The 16,469-nt window shown below is 45.0% G+C and overlaps 1 non-coding gene across 1 annotated transcript; it reads left to right on the top strand.

Annotated features, from left to right (window-relative positions):
• Positions 1 to 1,950: 1,950 nt before the first annotated feature.
• On the top strand, positions 1,951 to 2,036 carry LOC120992682. The gene has a single exon (XR_005777074.1). It is a non-coding gene; the product is annotated as a small nucleolar RNA SNORD71 (small nucleolar RNA).
• Positions 2,037 to 16,469: the final 14,433 nt, after the last annotated feature.

Genomic DNA, 16,469 nt, shown 5'->3' with positions numbered 1-16,469 from the left:
ACTGTCTAGGGGATGGACGCTCCGCTTTTGCACCCTGCTCCCTCTTCTGCTGTGCTGGTGGCTCTGTGCGACCACCGCCTCTTCCTCCGAACTACATAGGAAACTCGCATGACCTTGATTCCATGTGGGGTCGAGGACCTCATCGTCCTCAACATCATCTTCCACCCAGTCTTCACCCCTGCCCTCCTTGTCGGTCTGCACACTTTCGAAAGCCCCAGCAGTTGGCACCTGTGTTTCGTCATCATCTGAGACATGCTGCGATGGTTCTCCAATGGTTGACAGTAGCTTCATCTGTGGCGAAATGTTGGGGGAGCTGCAATCCAGTTTTTAGTTTAAGTGTGGCTGAAACTCAGTGATCGCACTTGGTGCACTGCAGACACCTCGTGCAAAACACATGTTATATTAGAGCACAAACAAAGTGAAGTTAGGGATAAGAAAAATCTCAATAGACATGATGCCTCCCCGAATGCGACTTATATAGATACAGATTGAAGATCCCAGCTAGCAGGACAAATAGCTGAAAAGCGGAGATCTGAGAAAAATCTGTTGAAATAACTGTTATGATACGGATAGTAACATTCGGGCAGGCATAGTATATAGGTGAAGTAACCTATATCCCTAGCCGCAGAGCTCACCAGCACTTCTAATTTTAAATCTTTTTCTTTCTTCCCGATTTATACCAGTCTTAATAAAATGAAATAAACGTTATGTTTTAAATGACCAGAAACGGGAATCTACTAGCCTTAGGCTATTTGAACCTTAATATTTATCTCCCGGGTCCAAAGGGTCCTTGAAGCAAATTCCTCCCATGTACTCATCTTGATACATAGGTGGTTGGGCATCGGTGCACTCAATCTCTTCCACTTCTGGGGCAGGGATAGGTGGATGGCCCTTGGAAACCCTGCTAACATCAAAAAGCAGAAGAGACTGCTGCATGACTTGGGGCTCAGACTGCTTGGCTGATTTACAAGGGGGTGAGGTGAAAGACTAATGGACATCGGCTGCAGGTGCCAACTCTGATCTTTCAGCAGGAGACTGGGTGGGAGACAATGTGAAGGAACTGGAGGCACTGTCAGCAACCCAAACTACTATCGCCTGTACTTGTTCAGGCCTCACCATTTGTAGAGCTGCATTAGGCCCGACCAAATACCGCTGCAGGTTCTGTCGCCTACTCGCACCTGAGGAAGGGGTTTCACTTGTGCGTGTAGCTGGCACAGATCAACCACGTCCTCTCCCTGCATCAGGAGCTCCACCAGCAGCACCACGACCCAGGTCACGTCCCTTATTTGACGCTCTCCTCATATGTCTCAAATTTAGGATCTTGCCCTAAATGGGAGTTTAATTAATAGCAGAATAGGACGACAGTATATAAAGGTTGGATCTCACACGTACAGATGCAGACTAGTCTGCAATAAAGTTTTTTGCCCAAAATGGGTGTTTGTTTAACCCCTTCCCGACCGCAATCTGTATATATACGTGATAGCTGCACATACCCCGTGCAGCTACCACGTGTATAGACATCATGGCAGCTCTTTAATCCAAGCGCTGCAAAGCGCTTGGATTAAAGCTTCTGCCCCTGTCCTGCTGCTGTCACGGACAGCATACAGTTCAGTAATGCCGGCAAGGGACCAATCAGAGTGGCCCCTTGCCGACAATCGATCCGATTGGTTAGTCTGTGCAGACTAACCAATCGGATCGCGGCAGTAAAAAAATGCCGGTTTCAGGCTCTGATCTGCGCTCTGCAGATCAGAGCCTGAAATCAGGTAATGTGTCCTCGTGCCCCCCATCTGTGCCCCTCCAAGCCCCCCCTTGTGTCCGCCTGCCGCTGAAGCGCTTATCTCCTGCCTCCTGTGGTCCTCCCCGCCCCATACATTCCTCCTGCCCCCTCAATGCTGTCCGTGACACCCCCCCTTTCCAGCGCTGCCCCCATGCCATGCGGTCCCCCTGCTGTGTGTGATGGCGGCGGCTCCATTCCTGAGCCGCCGCCATCAGCAGAGAGTGTCAGCTCTATGCTGACACTCTGCTGTAACCCCATAGATGCCACGGCAGCGGCATCCATGGGGTTAATAGAGGGAGGGGGCTCCCTCTCTCCACCATCGGGGCTGCTGGACTGCGATTGCAGCGCCCGATGGTTGCCATGGCAACCGGACGCTTTGCAAAAGCGGACGCTTTTGCCACCTACAGGGCATCTGATTGTATTATACTTTGCAATGCAAGAGCATTGCAAAGTATAGTACAGCCATCAGCCCCACTGGATCTTCAAGATCCAAGAGGGACTTGATAAAAAAAAGTGAAAATAATAAAAGTAAAAATAAATAAATAAATAAAAATGTAAAATTAAAAAAAGAAATTGCTTTTTCCTATAAAAAATGAAAAAAATAAAATAAAAAATACACATATTAGGTATCACCGCGTCCATAACGACCGTCTCTATAAATATATCTCATGATAGACCCTGTCCGATAAACACCATAAAAAAAAAAAAAAACTGTGTAAAAAAAAGCCATTTTTGTCACCTTACATCACTAAAAGTGCAACAGCAAGCGATCAAAAAGGTTTATGACCCCCAAAATAGTACCAATCAAACCGTTACCCCATCCCGCAAAAAATGATACCCTATTTAAGACAATCGCCCAAAAAAAAAAAAATCTATGGCTCTCAGACTATGGAGACACTAAAACATCATTTTTTTGGTTTCAGAAATGCTATTATTGTGTAAAACCTAAATAAATTAGAAAAAGTATACATATTAGGTATTGCCACGTCCGTAATGATCTGCTCTATAAAAATGTCACATGACCTAACCCCTCAGATAAACGCTGTAAAAATAAATAAATAAAAATTGTTCCAAAACAGCCAATTTTTTGGTCACCTTGCCCCATAAAGTGTAATAATGAATGATCAAAAAATCCTATGTACCCAAAAATGGTACCAATAAAAACCTCAACTATTTATGCAAAAAATGAGCCCCTGCACAAGACGATCAGCAGAAAAATAAAAAACATATGGCGTTCAGAAAATGGACACACAAAAACATTATTTCTTTTTCAAAATTGCTTTATTATGTAAAACTGAAACAAACAAACAAAGAAAATAGACATATTTGATATCATTGCGTCCGTAACAACCTGCTCTATAAAAATAGCACATGATCTACCCTGTCAGATGAATCTTGTAAGAAAAAAAATATATAATCTGTGCCAAAACAGCCATTTTTCAGTTACCTTGCCTCACAAAAAAACTTAATATAGAGCAAATAAAAATCATATGTACCCCAAAATAGTACCAATAAAACTGGCACCTTATCCCCTAGTTTCCAAAATAGGGTCACTTTTTGGGAGTTTCTACTGTATGGGTGCATCAGGGGGGCTTTAAATGGGACATGGCATCTAAAACCAGTTTAGCAAAATCTGCCTTCCAAAAACCATACGGCGTTCCTTTCCTTCTGCGCCCTGCCGTGCGCCCTTACATCAGTTTACGACCACATGTGTTTTTTTTTTGTAAACCGCAGAATCAGGGTAATAAATGTAGAGCTTTGTTTGGCTGTTAACCCTCAATGTGTTAAAGAAAAAAATGTAATAAAATGGAAAATCTGCCAAAAAAGTGAAATTTTGAAATTTCATTTCCATTTTCCTTTAATTCTTGTGGAACACCTAAAGGGTTAACAAAGTTTGTAAAATCAGTTTTGAGTAACTTGAGGGGTGTAGTTTCTACAATGGGGTCATTTATGGGGGGTTTCCACTATGTAAGCCCCACAAAGTGACTTCAGACCTGACCCTGGTCCTTAAAAAGTGGGTTTTGGAAATTTTCTTAAAAATTTTAAGAATTGCTTCTAAACTTCTAAGCCTTCTAACGTCCTAAAAAAATAAAATGACATTTCCAAAACGATGCCAACATAAAGTAGACATATGGGAAATGGTAAGTAGTAAATATTTTATTTGGTTTGACTTTCTGTTTTAGAAGCAGAGAAATTGAAATTTTGAAAATTGAGAATTTTTCTAATTCTTTTATAAATTTGGGATTTTTTCATAAATAAAGGTGAAATATATTGACTCAAATTTATGACTATCATGAAGTACAATATGTCACGAGAAAACAGTCTCAGAATGGCTTGGATAAATAAAAGTGTTCCAAAGCAATTACCACATAAAGTGACGCATGTCAGATTTGTAAATTTTGACCTGGACACTGGGGTATCAATGACCCTTGGTCATGAAAGGGTTAATAACTGAATAGAACCACAGTATGTAAAGGGTGTATCTCACACATCCTGATACAGACTAGGCCGCAATTAAAGTTTGTTAACCAAAATGGCAGTATTTCAAATAACTGAATATAACCACAGTATCTAAAGGGTGTATCTCACACGCTCTGATCCAGACTAAGCCGCTGTTAAAGATGTGTGAATTTTATTCTATATTTTTGTATATCTAGGATTGTAATGAGTTAACTTTTTCTTCTCCAAGTGCCCACCCACCCCCTCTTTGTTTCAAGACTGGAGAAGAGAGGGGGGGCAAAGAGCTGTGCTGTGAGAAGTGTCTGATTTCTCATCCTTGTACAGATGTCCCAACAAGGGAGGCATATATAGAGTGTGAAGGAGTGCATAAGCCAATTATATGGCTTGATGATATGTATATATTATTCACTGCCTATAGAGAAGCACCTCTTTGAAGTGTCACATTGTCACGACTGAGGATGGGGGAAATCCTCAGCCGTGCGATGCCAGATGCTGTTGGCCTACTCGTCCAGGAGAACAGGATAGGGAGCAGGTCACCTCCTAACAGCGTCCCTACCCTGACCCTAACTCCTAACTGCATGGGCCGACCTTAAAGGTAGGAGGACCCATGCGCAGGAACCTCGGATCCCTAACTCACCCTCCGTCCGGTCCCTGCGCTAGGAGTCAGGGTAAGACGACCTACTCCTCCTAGGCACGGAGAAGCAGGAGTCTCACTGGCCAAGCTGTTGGGAAAAAGGGGAACCAAAACAGACTAACGGAAATGGCAGGTGAACTAAGTAGTTCAACCAACCTGCCACAGCCTTGCTGACTGGATCCCTGAGAACACACAGAATCCAGAACCATTAGCTGCACAAACCAAACGAAGGAAGGACCCAACAGAACATCAGATGGACACCTCACACAACATGACATAAAACATAAAGTGACATTTTCTTTATGACCACAGGGGTGGCTCTCACAGGCAGGTAGAAACACAGGAGGCTGCTCCAGCCAGCATGACTGAAGCAACCTACTGAGCCATGCAAAAGTGAGAGGCTTTATAGGCCAAGAAGCCACACCCCACAGTCGGACACACCCAGTGACACACAGACACACTGGGAAGGGAGTTAACCCTTCCAGCACCACAGAAGGGAAAAACACCACTTAAAAGGGAAGTGCACATAATACATACAAGGTGCATAACATACACACACACACCTAACATAAAGGTTGCTAGGTGTGACCGCATGCCAAAGCAGCAAGCTGCCTAGCACCGCTCAGGCTGCTTAGCTGACAATGCTGAACACAACTAGTTGCCCGCAGCAACCACAAGTGAGACCACAAACAGCGACCCTCACCTGTGGTTGAACACACAAACTAAAACCGCAGGCAACCCCATGCGGTAAGGAGTCACGGACATAGCCATGGCCGTGACACTCCCACCCCTCAAAACCCCCCCACCCCAAAAAAAAAAGGAAACTGGTGAGAGACTCGCACAAGGGGATAGAAGAAGGGAACGTCCACTCTCAGGACATGGTTCCCAGGAAGTCGCTGGCAGCTGCATCCTCTCCCAGCACTCACTCAGCCAGTCCAGCGAGGCCTGCAGCCCGACACAGCGACACGGAAATGGAACCACAGTGAGTGGACGAGGGGACTCTCCACTCACGTCCCCACTCCAGTCGCTGCCAGCAGACACTCCCAACCAGCACGCAGCCGGACCACTACGGAGTGCTGCCAGCAAACGACCAGAGATGGGAACATGGAGAAGGATGAGGGATCACCAACACGGACACGGAAGGTAAGGTGGCGAGGAATAAGCCACCAACCGTGCCGTTAACGGTGATCCCCCCGGGACGCTCTCCCTCCGGAGAACGCGCATGCAGGCCACAAAGGGATGGCACTGCATGCTGCACCCTCTTGCAAAGGTATGCAAAACGCACACCAAACAAACACCACGTGCTATAAAAATATCAGGGGACGCCAAGACAGAGCGCGGTGAAGGAATGGCGGGGAATGCCACTCACCGCGCCGTCAGAGGCGAAACCCCCAGAACGCTCTCCCTCCGAAGAGCGCGCATGTACGCCTTCCGCAGACGGCGGTACATGCTTCACCCTCTTTCGAGGGATTGCATACTCCCACCCCTCAAAGCCCCTCCCAACAAAAAAGGGGAAAGTTGGTGAGGCATAAGAAACAATGGGAGGGGGGAGGGGAAAGACAAACAAAAGGGGACACTAACACAGACAACGGTGAGCAAGGAATGGCGGGGAATGCCACTCACCGAGCCGTAAACGGTGCAACCCCCATAACGCTCTCCCTCCGGAGAACGCGCATGCACCCCATCCGCAGATAGCGGTGCATGCTTTACCCTCTTTCGAGGGAGCGCCACGCGAGAAGCCTCTGTGGTCATACTGTCACGACTGAGGATGGGGGAAATCCTCAGCCGTGCGATGCCAGATGCTGTTGGCCTACTCGGCCAGGAGAACAGGATAGGGAGCAGGTCACCTCCTAACAGCGTCCCTACCCTGACCCTAACTCCTAACTGCATGGGCCGACCTTAAAGGTAGGAGGACCCATGCGCAGGAACCTCGGATCCCTAACTCACCCTCCGTCCGGTCCCTGCGCTAGGAGTCAGGGTAAGACGACCTACTCCTCCTAGGCACGGAGGAGCAGGAGTCTCACTGGCCAAGCTGTTGGGAAAAAGGGGAACCAAAACAGACTAACGGAAATGGCAGGTGAACTAAGTAGTTCAACCAACCTGCCACAGCTTTGCTGACTGGATCCCTGAGAACACACAGAATCCAGAACCATTAGCTGCACAAACCAAACGAAGGAAGGACCCAACAGAACATCAGATGGACATCTCACACAACATGACATAAAACATAAAGTGACATTTTCTTTATGACCACAGGGGTGGCTCTCACAGGCAGGTAGAAACACAGGAGGCTGCTCCAGCCAGCATGACTGAAGCAACCTACTGAGCCATGCAAAAGTGAGAGGCTTTATAGGCCAAGAAGCCACACCCCACAGTCGGACACACCCAGTGACACACAGACACACTGGGAAGGGAGTTAACCCTTCCAGCACCACAGAAGGGAAAAAACACCACTTAAAAGGGAAGTGCACATAATACATACAAGGTGCATAACATACACACACACACCTAACATAAAGGTTGCTAGGTGTGACCGCATGCCAAAGCAGCAAGCTGCCTAGCACCGCTCAGGCTGCTTAGCTGACAATGCTGAACACAACTAGTTGCCCGCGGCAACCACAAGTGAGACCACAAACAGCGACCCTCACCTGTGGTTGAACACACAAACTAAAACCGCAGGCAACCCCATGCGGTAAGGAGTCACGGACATAGCCATGGCCGTGACACACATATGACGTATGCAGTATTATTGTTAGAATAGAAGCCATTACAAAATGGCGATGGTAACCAAATGTTTACATTAGTTCACATTCCAAAGTAGGGCCCAGTGCGCAGATGCAGGTGTATTATCTCCTCTCTCTTATATCTTCTTCCTTTTTGACCAATGAAACAATGTTTAAGCCTCAGTGAGGACTGCCCTCTTCTGAAGATGTATATACGCTTACCCCATGTAATAAAAGTTAGAGATTGCATTGACCATCTATGTGTCAGCGTCTAGTCTCTCAGCCACGCGTGGATATTAACCCCTGGGGGGGGTACATTGATTTGGAACACCAGAGTGTATCTTAAATGCCCTAATTAGGGCGTCTTCATCAAAATGGTGACCACGAAGGGACTCTGAGCGAAAGTAGCATCAAACAGCTGACAAGACGGGCCCCTGAGCTTGACGAACGGCAGAGGGGAGAGGATTGCAACCTCAAAGAAAGGTGAGAAAACTTTTTATCTCATCTGCCTTTCTGCTATTTACTTCGTCATGCTCAGATAGCTCAGTCTGCTGTGAGGTGGTACCGATGTAAGTATAGTAGTCGGCTGTAATGCTGAAAGCTTGGAGTCTATAGAACCAATAGTCTGAAATTATAGATCACTCTGGTGTGTATATGTTTTGTGTGTGTCTGTAATTTATGTGAGGAGTGAGTTGAGCACAGACTGTAAAACCACAGACAAAGGGAGGGGACAGTAACCTCCTGGTTTGGAAGGGGGCGCTGTAGCTCCGAGGTGAGGGACAAAGTAAACTCCGGCTGACCTGGCAGGGAGACGCGTGGAGCCGTATGACCCTTAGATCCTTGAGATAAGGGAAGACTGCGGAGATATTCTCCACCTGACCTGACCTGACCTCAGGAAGACGCGTGGAGCCGTATGACCCTTAGTTCCTTGAGATAAGGGAAGACTGCAGAGATATTCTCCACCTGACCTGACCCCAGGAAGACGCGGCGGAGCCCGCCTGACCCCTGGAGCAGGGGAAGACGTGCGGGGAGTCCCAGCTGACTAGTCAGACGTGATAGTCAGATTTGAGCCAACCAGAGGGGAGGGTGAATCCTTTGTCTGCGGAGGAAAGGGTTAAAGGTGCTGATCACTCCTCTGTTTTGTGTGTGTGTCAGTCTGAAATACTGTTGTTTTGAGATGGGTCAGTCCCACTGACATGAAGAAGGAAAATTGAAAGTTAAAATGTGACAAAGAATGTTGGAGAAAGTGTGGCCCTGGACAGCAGGTGGCCCAGCTGGCAACAGGGATGAACATCTGTAAGAAACTGTGAAGTTAGAGCTTACAGACTGTGGGCATCAGAACTCCTGTAATGTTGAAGGGGGGGGGGGGGGGGTTCTAATAAGTGAGGAAACAGAGCAGTGTCAGGATGTTAATTGATGACACTAGCAAGAAAGAAAGTGCCCCAGTGTCTGCAATCAGAAAGGCGCTTGTGTTAAATGTTTTGGTTAAGTTTTGTTACCCTAATGATATGTGTGTGTTTAAATAGGGAAGATCCAAAATATGGTCATTTAATGGAAGTTTTGCAGTGTGAACTATAGCGATTTACTTTCCCCTGCCTTCACACAGAAACATTCCTGAGATAAGAGGAGCGGGGAAAGGGGGGAGGGAATCATGGGGGCAGGGAATCATGCAGAGTAAGTGATGTGTAATATATTATACAAGACAAAGAATTGTTCAATAATCTTCTTTCTTCTTTCCCAAGCAGTGTACTGTGGGAATCCAGCTTTTAACAAAATGACTGTATGATTATAACATGTATATTGTCTTACAGCGACAGACCATCAGCAATTCTGGGTGTGGTGTGGCTATCTGTTTCCAGGAAAGCTGTGTTTGTCTGTGCTGCAAGTTTTGGGATGAAACAAAGTAACTATGTGGCTGGGTTGGAAGACATAAATGATTCAGTGGAATGTGAATGGGTGTGGCTTTGAGTTGTAGTTGAGGCGAATATGTGAAGACTGATGGATGTGTTTAGCAGAGCTGTGAATGCAATTCATATTTTATGTGTGAGGGTGAGATTATGAGCTGTTTGTGAAAATGAGTACATGAAAACATAAAAAAATGCGTATGGAGTACGGTATTTGTTTATTAAATAATATGCGCATTGAGGATTTTATTTTATTTTCCTTAGAAGATTTTTTTTTTTTTATTGGTGCAAACAGTTTGGATTGAGCTGTACATTTTTTAAATTGAAGTCAATGAAAAGTTTCTTATGGGCCGTTTGTGTGTTCATGTCTGTATTGTCAGATCTGTTTGTTTCAATGTTTGAAGTTACGTGTTACATGTTAAGTGTTGTGCTAAACATCAGAGCTCTGTTCTAATGGACAGCTGACACATTACTGACGGACAAAAGGAGGACCACAGCGTCCGACTGAAAGGGGTGGACTTAGATGACTCAGAGCAGAGGGAGGAGGATAGTTGTGGACGTTACAGACAACGACAGCCCTTGTGACCATCCCCTAGTTATAAGACACTCCCATGGAAGATGAGAAGTCCTGTTTTGTTTTCCAGTCTATTAATTCCGCGATAGGAAAAGTTGGATACTTCTGTAAGCCAAAATGCAGAGTAACATCAAGCGGCATTGGGTGGTTCAGTGGTGCCAACCATAGGTAGTGTTCCTTTGGCATTGCTTCAGCCCTGATGTCAAACGCCTCATTGAAGTGAGGAAAAAGTAAGTCTGCCACCCTATGATGGGCCTGCAGAGTCTGTGGGACCCAGATCCCAGAAGACAGAGTGTTGTGCTGTGTGTGGTACTCCTCGTCCACACCACACGAGAGGATTGTATTCTATGTTTACCATGCCCAGATCACTGTCCGTCCCCACAGACACCCATGGTTTTTTTTTGTCATAAGGAGAACATAAAGACAGAAAAGGGGGAGTTAGATCAAGATTAGGAAACAGGAAATCCAGTATCGGCTCTACTTTTAAACATTTTTAGCAGATTTAGTCTGGCCCAATGATATCCCTCACTCTGGGTGATAAAGAAGTAGTCCCGTTTTTGATTGATACTGGAGCAGCCAAGACAGTTGTGCACAGCAAACATGGCCTCCCCTGATTTACTCCCCAAGGACACCAGTCTTTGGGTAGAAGTGGATGGGAAAGTAGTACGCTCCCTTTTCAACAGAAACCATCCATATTAGATTTTCCCCTAACCAAGATGCGCTTGCCCGTTTGCTGGTCAGTGGTAACGCCCCTTGTTGCCTCCTAGGTGCAGATTTGCTTGCAAAAGTACATGCTGGTATCTCACATCAGGAGGACGGCACTGTGAAGCTTACAGGTGCCCTCAACGACCAGGAACTTTGTTTGTTGGCCATTAGTGATAAAATTCCCTGGTCCATGTTTGTATCAGTACTCCCAGAAGCTGAGAAAAGCAAAACCACTCACCATTGGATGGTACATGACCTACATGCCGTTAATGAAGCCACAGTTTCTAACACCCACATCGTGCCCAATACACACACCTTGTTGGCTCAGGTTCCCATTACCGCCACTCACTCCACTGTGATTGATTTATCCTTTAGTCCCTACCGCCTCACAGATGAGGTGGTAGATGCTTTTTATGCCTAGAACTGGCAATTTTGTGTTCCCCCACACTGGGCCTATCAGATTATTACATTTAGATTGTATTGTTATGAAGCAATAACGCCCCGTAGCATATTATTCAGTCAGACTTGATCCCGTGGCCAGAGGTGCCCCTTTCTGCATCAGAGCTGTAGTAGTTGTACTAGCTATGCTTGATGAAAGCTCTGAGATAGTTCTGAACCACAAAGTGATGGTGATATTACATCTATCCTCATGAACCTACAATCCAAATGATTGTTTTGTTGCCCGTTATTTGAGAATGCAGTGTTCCATTTTGTTGCCTGACAATGTTGCTCTCCAAAGGTAATACTTTGGACCCAGCCACCCTGTTGCCTCTGGATCAAGGGGGGAGGGAAGTTAGGGCACCGCACTTTAAACTTTTCTTCCAGATAAAAAGGAAGAGGCTCCTGACTGTTTGCAGATGATGTCACAAGAGGTAGTGGGATTTGGTAAATCAGCCATTAGGTAATCTAGATCATGTGCTCTTTGTGGATGGATCGAGGTATGGCCAGGATGGCAGGTACTACACAGGTTGGGCAGTGGTGATTAAACGTGAACTACCACACATGTCGGCTCAAGAAGTGGAGCTAAAAGACTCTGAAGATGGCTTGCAGATATGCAGATGGGAAAACAGCCAACATTTACACTAATTCCAAGTGTGCTTTTGGGATAGCCCATGACTATCGGCCCATATGGAAAGCCAGAGACTCCTTGATCGCTTCAGGTAAACCCATCGAAAATGGGGAAGCAGTGAGATCTCTGATGGAAGCCCTCTTGTCACTAACATGAGAGGTGATGATAGAAATGAAAGGCCACTGTAAACAGATGCAGAGGAGGCAAAGGGGAAAGCCACGGCAGATCAGGCGGCAAAAATGGCTGCCAAATTACCTAAGCAGACCCCTGTCTTAAGTGGCCACAGTTCAGGTCCCTGAAATAACTCCTCCTGTCTCCCGAAAGTTCTTAAGACCTTACAGAACCAGATGGGGAAGGAGGAAAGGGACTGGTGGATGGAAAAGGGGGGACTACAAATAAGAAGGGAAACTTTGCCTTCCCAGGTCCCTCTACTCCACGATGGCACAGGCAACCCATGGAGTGATGCACCAGACAAAAAACTGCTATGTGTGATTTAGTACGTAGCATATGGTACGCCCCAGGGTTCAGCACTGTAACAGTCAGACATACTCAAGGATAAATGGTTTGTGCCCAGAACAACATGGGCAAGGTGGTTAAGGTACCCAAGAAACACATCTTGCTTTTTGTATTTGTTTCAACATTTGCAGACTACCTTCAACTACCCAAGGTGGGCATGTATGAGTATGTATTGATATGTGATGACTTGTTTTCAGGATGGCCAAAACCGTACCCAAAAAGAAGTAAAGAAGATTATGGCCGAAGTTGTGTGCAGGTATGGGGTACCTTAGATCATTGAAAGTGACACAGGTGTTCACTTCACAGGTGAAGTGATGCAGGAGATGATGAAGGTTTTGGGTGTAGGACAGGCCTTACATGCTTCGTACCATCCACAAAGCAGCAGTAGAGTAGGGAAAAGGAAGAGAACGGGACACTAAGTTAAAGATTCAAAGCCTTAATAGAGTGCCTGCTGGTAGCCCTCTTTTAGTACGGTATACGCCTAACCGTGAGACAGGCCTTTGTCCCTATAAGGTCCTTTTTGGGTCAGCCGCTAGGATGGGATTTTATTTCCCACAGCAGCTTCAGATGCAACATGGTTGTCTGGCAGATTATGTGATCACTTTTGTACAAGCATTTGACTAAAGTACATTTTAGAGTTTTTGCTTCACTTCCAGGTTTTGATAAAGTACCAGGAACCCACCCACTTGTGTCTGGAGATTGGGTGGTAGAAAAAGACACGTTAGGAAAGTCCTAAAACCCTGGTTTGATGATCCATTCCGAGTGTTGTTGACCACATGCACAGTGAAGCTCAAAGAAAAGGATAATTGGATTGATTTCAAGGAAGTGTTGAGACTGGTTTTCCCTTGTGTAACTGTTGATCATGACTCAAAAGAATATGGGAAAAATTGTATGAAAACATCGATCCAGAAAATCAGAAGCACTGATGACCTCCAGTCCCCCCATATAATGTCAACGCCAGTTAGGGAAAGATCATCTGACTTCCCCGTGCTCAAATCCAGTGTCATGGGAGGCTGTTCGCTAGGTATGGCTTGTCGTGGAAGCTGGTGAAGAGGATGTCGGAGCATTGGGACAGATGTTTAGGTTTAGGGAGAGAATGAAATTCAAGGGGGGTACATTGATTTGGAACACCAGAGTGTATCTTAAATGCCCTAATTAGGGCGTCTTCATCACCGCAATTAAAGTTTTTGGCCAAAAATTTCTCAAAGTTTTTCTAATTATTGAGTAGAACCACAGTATCTAAAGGGTGTATCTCACACGCCCAGATCCAGACTAAGCCGCAATTAAAGTTTTTGGCCAAAAGTGGCTGTTTTTCAAATAACTGAATAGAACCACAGTATCTAAAGTGTGTATCTCACACTGACATATGCAGCAAAGGCTGAAAAAATAAACTTTTGTGACTAAAACGGGTGTTTGTTTAATAACTGAATATGACAGCAGTATATAACCCTTGAATTTCACACGTGCTGATGCTGCACGGGCTGTAAAATTGTGTATTTTGCCCAAAAAGTGTGTTTTTAAAAACCCAGAAAATTATGGCTGTATTTCTAGTTTAAATTGCACACTGAATAATCCAGATGTTGGATAATGCCAAAAATTGGTGTTTTTTCAAAGCCAGAAAATTATTTAAATTTTTAAAACTTGTTTTTAACAATCACAGATGCAGCAAGGGCTGCAATATTAAGGATTTAAAAAAATACGTTTTTTATTTATAACAGAATATGAAAGCTGTATAAAACGATTGAATTTCACACGTGCAGATGCAGCTAGGGCTGTAAAATAGTGTATTTTGCACAAAAAGGTTTTTTTTAAAAACCCAGAAAATGATGGCTCTATTTCTAGCTTGAATTGCACACTGACTAATCCTGCAAATGCACCAGATGTATATTGCCAAAAAAGGGTGTTTTTTTTATAAACCAGATTATTAGTGCAGTATTTCAAGCTTGGATTTGAATGTCACAAAAGCTCAGATGCAGTGCTGGTGCACTAAGCTTGCATAAAATTGCTGCCGCCGCCCACCTAACTAAGAGACAGATAAAAGTTATTTTTTTTCTGTCACTGGCAGGGTAAAAAGAGTTAGATTCGAGTTCTGATCACAGATTCTGTCCTATTCTCTCCCTGAAATCACCAGCAGCATCCTCTCCCTACACTAGTAACAGCAGAGTGACTCAAGCTTATATAGAGGCTGGGTCACATGCTGCACTGGCCAATCACAGCCATGCCATTAGTAGGCATGGTTGTGATGGCTTCTAAGGTCAGACAGTTAAACGCTTGCTGATTGGCTGCTCTGCAGCCTTTCAAAAAGCGCTAAGAAATCGTCGAACACCGAACCCGAACTTTAACAGAAATGTTCGGGTCCGGGGTCCAAAAATCATAAATTTCGGGTTCGCTCAACCCTAGTTAAAAGCCAAATAAAACCCAATATTTATTGCCCTGATTCTGTAGTTTTCAGAAACACCCCATATGTGGTCGTAAACTACTGTGCGGGCACACGGTAGGGAGTAAAGGGAAAGGAGTGCCGTGTGGTTTTTGGTAAGCAGATTTTGCTGGACTGGTTTATTTACCCCATGTCCCATTTGAAGCCCCCCTGATGCACCCCTAGAGTAGAAACTCCATAAAAGTGACCCCATTTTGGAAACTACGGGATAAGGTGGCAGTTTTGTTGGGACTATTTTTAGAGTACATATGATTTTTAGTTGCTCTATATTAAATTTTTGTGAGGCAAGGTTATCAAAAATAGAAATTCTGAAATTTTATCTCCATTTGCCATAAACTGTTGAGGAACACCTAAAGTTTGTAAAATCAGTTTTGAATACCTTTAGGTTGTAGTTTCAGGATCGCAGGATGGTGATTGGTGGTGTATTATCACACCACCGATCACCATCCTGTTCCGGGTTATCGGGTCACCAGAGACCCGAACAACCCGGAAACGCAGCAAACCGCAGGTCTGAATTGACCTGCGGTTTGCCTCAATCGCCGATACGGGGTGGGGGGGGGGGGGGTCACAGGACCTTCCCCCCCCGCGCAGTTTCCCAGGGTGCATGCTGAATGATTTCAGCAGTCGCCCAGTTCCAATCACCGCCCGCCGTCATGTGTCCTTAAGTACCGGGACATCATAACATACCGGTACGTCGTGTGTCCCCAACAGGTTAAGTGTGCGACACTTAATAGGGTTAAGCATAAATGTCTTGGTGTGTGCATTGCGTGTTTCCTATGTGTGATTGGTGTGTGCTATACAGTATATGTTCTATGTATCAGTGATGTATGTGCAGTATGTGACATATGCATCAGTGGCATGTGAGCCATGTATAAGTTTCTTGTTTGCCACATGTGTCCATATATGTGTAGATTCTGCCATATGTATGTTTGTGCATTTTACTGTGAATGTCTGCCATCATACTTCATCTTTAACATTTCTGTTATCACTGTAAGTGCTCATGAACACAACTGTTGGATTTTTGCAGTCTAAAAATTGCGGATCCGCAAAACATGGATAGCTGGCCTCTAATAGAACAGTCCTATCCTTGTCTGTAATGCCGACAATTATAGGACATGTCCTATCATTTTGCAGAACGGCCATGAGGACATACAGACAAGGAATGCAGACGGAGTCATTTTAAAAAAAATATTTTGTGGCCCTATTGAAGTGAACGGCACAGACATGGAAAAAAAATAAGTTAGTGTGCAGGAGCCCTAAGGTGGACCCCCAAAATCAGTTACACTGGTCGGCCCTAAGTACCCCAGTCTGACACTGGGTTGAGGTGAGATCTAAAACATGGAAAGTAGATATTGCAGAGGCAATAGAGAAGAAAGAATGAAACAATATCATAGCTTTAGTGCAGAGAGTTTTACGAAATCTGCCACATAGGATTATATGGTTATTTATTTTTAATAGGCTGCACAGGACGTGTCAGAACTATTGGGCAAAAAAGGAATTTATCACATCCACATAATTGCTATCTTGTGTAGGATGTCTATTGTGGTACTTGTGTTTCGCTGCGGGCATCCTCCACTGTATGCATTTTTGCTGGTGACCGTCATTAGCAACGGGCCACAAGTGCAGGATCTGCTCCACTTCCTGCTTGTTTAATACCACGCCATTCTTTT

Source organism: Bufo bufo, chromosome 2, assembly GCF_905171765.1.
Source record: "Bufo bufo chromosome 2, aBufBuf1.1, whole genome shotgun sequence".
NCBI lineage: Eukaryota > Metazoa > Chordata > Amphibia > Anura > Bufonidae > Bufo > Bufo bufo.
The sequence above is the reverse complement of the archived record's forward strand: the minus strand, read 5'-3'. Positions and strand labels throughout refer to the sequence as shown.